This window comes from Mustelus asterias, chromosome 13, assembly GCF_964213995.1.
Source record: "Mustelus asterias chromosome 13, sMusAst1.hap1.1, whole genome shotgun sequence".
NCBI classification, from domain to species: domain Eukaryota; kingdom Metazoa; phylum Chordata; class Chondrichthyes; order Carcharhiniformes; family Triakidae; genus Mustelus; species Mustelus asterias.
This window is the reverse complement of record NC_135813.1, coordinates 3410794-3416793: the sequence shown is the minus strand read 5'-3', so window position 1 is coordinate 3416793 and position 6000 is coordinate 3410794. Positions and strand designations below refer to the sequence as shown.

Genomic DNA, 6000 nt, shown 5'->3' with positions numbered 1-6000 from the left:
ATTGTATCTGTGAGTTTGTGTCTGTGTGTGTGTGTCTGCGTGTGAGAATGTTCTCTATCTGTCCCTCAATTTATTTGTTTATTCATTTAATTTCTTTATTTCCCTTCATTTTGATGTCAGTTTATGACCTTCTACATGTCTCTCTCTCTCTGTCTCTGTCATTCTAACTCTGTGTAAGTATGAATCTCCCTCTCTGTCTTTGTGTGAGTCTGTCTAAGCCTCTCTCTCTATCGCTTCATGTCTCTGTCTCCAAACCGTGTGTCTCTCTCAATCTCAGTTGTGGTCATGGATTTGAAAGAATAACTCTTTCTCACTCCACAAATACTCCTCAACCAGCTGAGTTTGTATTTCCAGTATTTTCTGATTTTATTTCCTATTTCTAGCACCTGTGTCTCTGTGACTGTGTGTGTTGGAACCATAGAATCCCTGCAATGTAGAAAGAGGCTCTTTGGCCCATCGAGTCTGTACTGACACTCCGAAAGAGCATCTTACCCAGGCCCTCCCCCCCACCCTATCCCCATAACTCTGCATATTTAGCAAGGCCAATCGACCTAACCCATACAGTGGGAGGAAACTGGAGCACCCGGAGGAAACCCACGCAGTAACAGGGAGAACGTGCAAACTCCACACAGTCACCCAAAGCCAGAATCAAACCCAGGTATTGGCGCTGTGAGGCAGCAGTGCTGACCACTGGGCAACTGTGCTGGCCACGGTATGTGAGTCTGTAACTGTGTGTTTGTGTAACACTGTGTGTGTCCATAACCCTGTATGCCTCTATAACTGTGTATGTGTGTGTGTCTCTCTCTTTGTTGGCGTGTGTGTCTAACTTTCTCTCTCTTTCTGTAGCTGTGTACGTGTCTCGCTGTAACTCTCTCTCTGTAGCTATGTGTGTGTGTCTGTAATTAGAAACATAGAAACATAGAAACCCTACAGTGCAGAAGGAGGCCATTCGGCCCATCGAGTCTGCACCGACCACAATCCCACCCAGGCCCTACCCCCACATATTTTACCCGCTAATCCCTCTAACCTACGCATCCCAGGACTCTAAGGGACAATTTTTAACCTGGCCAATCAACCTAACCCGCACATCTTTGGACTGTGGGAGGAAACCGGAGCACCCGGAGGAAACCCACGCAGACACGAGGAGAATGTGCAAACTCCACACAGACAGTGACCCGAGCCGGGAATCGAACCCGGGACCCTGGAGCTGTGAAGCAGCAGTGCTAACCACTGTGCTACCGTGCCGCCCTCTCTCTCTGTTACTCTGTGCATGTGTTTAACTCTTTCTCTCCCTGTAACTGTGTGTGTCTCGCTGTCTCTCTCTCTCTGTAGCTGTGTGCCTCTCTCCCTCTCCCTGTAACTCTGTGAGTGTGTCTTTCTCTCTCTGTAACTGTGTGTGTTTCCCTCTCTCTTTCTCTCTGTAACTGTGTCTTTCTCTCTGTAATTGTGTGCCTTTCTCTCTGTAACTGTGTGTGTCTCTGTGTCTCTCTCTCTCTGTAACTGTGTGTGTTTCTCTCTGTAAATGTGTGTGTCTCTGTGTCTCTCTCCCTCTCTGTAACTGTATCTCTCTCTCTGTAACTGTGTGTGTCTCTCTCTCTGTAACTGTGTCTCTCTCTCTAACTGTGTGTCTCTCTCTCTAACTGTGTGTGTCTCTCTCTCCAACTGTGTGTGTCTCTCTCTGTAAATATGTCTCTCTCTCTCTCTCTGTAACTGTGTGTGTCTCCCTCTCTCTCTGTGTCTCTCTCTCTGTAACTGTGTGTGTCTCTCTCTCTGTAATTGTGTGTCTCTCTCTGTAACTGTGTCTCTAACTCTCACTCTTTGTAACTGTGTGTGTCTCTCTCTCTGTAACTGTGTGTGTCTCTCTCTCTGTAACTGTGTGTCTCTCTCTGTAACTGTGTCTCTAACTCTCACTCTTTGTAACTGTGTGTCTCTCTCTTTAACTGTGTGTCTGTGTGTCTTTCTCTCTTTAACTGTGTTTGTGTCTCTCTGTAACTTGTGTCTCTCACTCTCTCAGTAACTGTGTGTGTCTGTCTCTGTAACTCGCTGTGACTGTGTCTCTCTGTAACTGTGCGTGTCTCTAACTCTCTCTCTGTAACTGTGTGTCTTTCTCTCTGTAACTGTGTCTCTAACTCTCTCTCTAACAATGTGTCTTTAACTCTGTAACTGTGCCTCTCTCTAACTGTGTGTCTCTCTCTCTCTCTGTAACTGTGTGTCTCTCTCTCTGTAACTCTGTGTCTCTCTCTTTCTGTGTGTCTCTCTCTCTGTAACTGTGTGTGTGTCTCACTCTGTGTGTCTCTCTCTGTGTCTCTCTGTAACTGTGTGTGTGTCTCTCTGTGTAACTTTTCCACTTCTCTCTTTTTCTATTGGCCAACGCGAGACTCCCAGAAAACAGATTTGCGGGGAAAAGCTAATTATCAGATTGAAAAATCAGGGCGGGTTGGAGGGAGAGAGAGAGAGAGAGAAAGCAGTGGGGTGACAGAGTGAACAGAGAGAGCGGCGCACACACAGCACTTTGAGAAAGTCCTAGGAGTTCTCACTCCAGCTTCAGTTGACACAAGAACAGGATCTTCCCGGATCAGGTGCAGTTTGCAGAGTGGAAGGTGAGTCTTACAGGTATTACAGGTGGGACAGGAATCAGCAAATCGAGATTTAAAAACAGCCTTAAAAGAAACATCAAACTGTGACATTATTACTTTAATCAGATGTCTTTCACTGTCATTAATAAATATTTACAAATGAATATTAAATCTAACCAGATGTGGCTCGGATGAGCAGAGTGTGTTTTAACATGGGAAGCAGGGGGTTTGATCCGACTCTGTGTCGGTTCTATCCGCGATTCCAGGAACTTCATCCTGTTCCCAGGATTTCTGAACAGCCTGCAATCCAATTGGAGCGAATCCTGATCCGATTCCCTATTCCCAGAGACCGAGACACTGCTCAATCCCAGAGCCAGGGTTTAGTCCAAGAAATAAACCAATCCCAGTCTCTCTCTAAAGCCCAGTCTCCCCCCCACTCCCAGTCTCCCCCCCACTCCCAGTCTTTCCCAACCCAATCTCTCCAATCCCAGTCCCCCTTCCAAATCCCAGTCTATCCTAATCCCAGTCTCTCTCCCAAATCCCAGTCTCCCTTCCAAATCCCAGTCTCCCTTCCAAATCCCAGACTCCCGTCCAAATCCCAGTCTCTCTCCAATCCCAGTCTCTCTCCAATCCCAGTCTCTCTCTAAATCCCATGCTCTCTCTGAATCCCAGTCTTTCCCACTCCCACTCTCTATCCCACTCCCAGTCTCTCTCCCAACCCCAGTCTCTCCACTTCCAGTCTCTCTCCCACTCCCAGTCTCTCTCCCACTCCCAGCCTCTCTCTCAATCCAAGTCTCTTCCAATCCCAGTCTCTTCCAATCCCAGTCTCTCCCAATCCCAGCCTCTCCCAATCCCAGTCTCTCTCCCAATCCTAGTCTCCCTCCCAATCTCTCTCCCAATCCTAGTCTCCCTCCCAATCCCAGTCTCTCTCTAATCCCAATCTCTCCACCAATCTCAGATTCTCTCTAATCCCAGTCTTTCTTGCCTGTTCCCAGTTTCTGAGTGCAATAATGGATTAATATTGACAATTTTGCTTTGACCCTAAATGTGGAAGACTTGGGAATCTTTTCATCAGACACTCCCTTGTTTAGATGGCACACGTTTTTCTTTATTTTTAATTCATTGGATGTGGGCATAATTGGCTTGGCCAGTAGTTGCTGCCAGTGGTTTGCTAGGTTATTTCAGAGGGCATTAAGTGTCACATATAGGTCAGGCCAGGTAGGGATGGCAGATTTCCTTCATTAGTGAACCAGATGTGTTTCTTTTACAATCAGCAATGGTTCTATGGTCATCATTAGACTTTTCTTTAATTCCAGGTTTCTTTTCACTTCAAATTTCACCATATTCCATAGTGGGATTTAATCCAGGTTCCCAGAGCATCACTCTGGGTCTCTGGATTACTAGTCCAGTGACAATATCTGCATAGATCTTGATATGGACATGCAAATTAGGATCAGGCATAGGCCATTTGGCCCCTTGAGCCTGCTCCCCCATTCAGTAAGATCATGGTTGATCTGACTATAACCTCAACCTCACATTCCTGCCAACCCCCCGATAACCTTTCACCCCCTCGTTAACCAAGAATCTATCTAGTTCTGCCTTAAAAATATTCAACCATTCTCTTCCTACTGCCTTTTGAGGAAGAGACTTCCAGAGACTCATCGCCCTCAGAGAAAAAAGTTACTGTGAAGATCCCCTAGTCCAGCACCTGTTCAGGTAGACTGAGGGAGAACTTAGCATGGCCAGTTCACCTAACCTGCACATCTTTGAACTGTGGGAGGAAACCGGAGCAAACCCACGCAGACACGAGGAGAATGTGCAAACTCCACGCAGACAGTGACCCAAGCTGGGAATCGAACCCATGTCCTTGGTGCTGTGAGGCAGCAGTGCTAACCACTGTGCCACCGTGCCGCTCCGAACTTGCTGAACCTGCATACTAACCATCTGTGATTCATCCACTAGGACACCCAGATCCCTCTGCATCTCTGAGCTCTGCAATCTCTCACCATTTAGATCATAAGCTTCTTTTTGATTCTTCCTGCCAATATGGACAATGTCACATTTGCCCACATTATACTCCATTTGCCAGCCCTTGGCCCACTCACGTAACCTATCAATGACCCTCTGTAGCCATCTACAGAATTTACTTTCCTACCTATCTTTGTGTCGTCAGTAGATTTGTCAACCAACCCTTCAGTCCTTTCATCCCAGTCATTTATACAAATTGTAAGAAGTTGACGCCCCAGCACTGATCCCATGGCACCCCACTCATTATACCCTGCCAACCTGAGAAAGACCCATTTATGCCAACTCTGTTTCCTGTTAGCTAGCCAATCTTCAATCCACGCCAACATATTACCTGCTGCATCGTGTACATTGATAGTCTTGAGGAATAACCACAGAGGAAAGGCAGGAAATGCCCCAAGCTCAGGAGGTCAAAAAATATCATGGCTTCTAACCAAATCATTGACTCGTAACTAATGGGGCAGCACGGTGGCACAGTGGTTAGCACTGCTGCCTCACAGTGCCAGGGATCCGAGTTCGATTCCCGGTTTGGGTCATTGTCTGTGCGGAGTCTGCACGTTCTCCCCGTGTCTGCGTGGGTTTCCTCCGGGTGCTCTGGTTTCCTCCCACAGTCCAAAGATGTGTGGGTTAGGTGGATTGGAAAGGCTAAATTTCCCCTTAGCGTCAGGGGGATTAGCAAGGTAAATGCATGGGGTTATGGGGATAGGGCCTGGGTGGGATTGTGGTCGGTGCGGACTCGATGGGCCGAATGGCCTCCTGCACTGTAGGTTTCTATGATTCTATAATGACTATCTCCCCAAATATTGAGGGCCTCAATGAAATTTCAGTGAGGGTTCAATATCCATTTATGAAACTATTGATACTTTCTAATGATGCACCATGTGTTAAGGACAGATTCTGTTGTTGTGTTAGTTTTGTATGGTTTTACTAGAGCTCCAGCCTTTGACAGACCTCCGAAAGGCGAAACCACAAACTGTCCTGAAATACATTGAGATCCGAGTGTGTCAGAAATTCCAAGAAAAATCTTAGCTATTCCTTGAACTTTCCCATTCTGTCAATTTGCTTCCGCTGGGATGGTGGGGGGCGGGGAGGAGATGGGTGAAAGGAAGAAGGAAGGAAGTTGAAAGGGAGACATCTTATTTAAATATGACATGGTTTTGCGATATTCTCTGCCATAGTTTCTCCCCTTCCCTCCTCCCCTGTGGTGGTGCACTGGGATGCACAGAATCAGAAGAGGCCATTTGGCCCATTGTGTCTGTGCTAGCTCTTTGAAAGGGCTATCCAATTAACTCCACTCCCCCTACCCTTTCCCCGCACCCTTGCACTTGTTCTCCTTTCCCAGTTTTTATCTAATTTCATTTTGACAGTTCCGATTAGAATCATAGAGGTTTACAGCATG

The 6000-nt window shown here is 46.8% G+C and overlaps 1 protein-coding gene across 3 annotated transcripts in view; it reads left to right on the top strand.

Annotated features, from left to right (window-relative positions):
- Positions 1–615: 615 nt before the first annotated feature.
- gfi1b (growth factor independent 1B transcription repressor) overlaps positions 616–6000 on the top strand; it is a 29200-nt gene continuing 23815 nt past the window's right edge. The window contains exon 1 of one of the 3 annotated variants that reach the window (XM_078226182.1): positions 616–2600. The gene's annotated coding sequence lies outside the window, so the exon portion shown is untranslated. The remainder of the gene's footprint in view (positions 2601–6000) is intronic. The other 2 variants (XM_078226183.1, XM_078226181.1) reach the window with 2 other exon arrangements.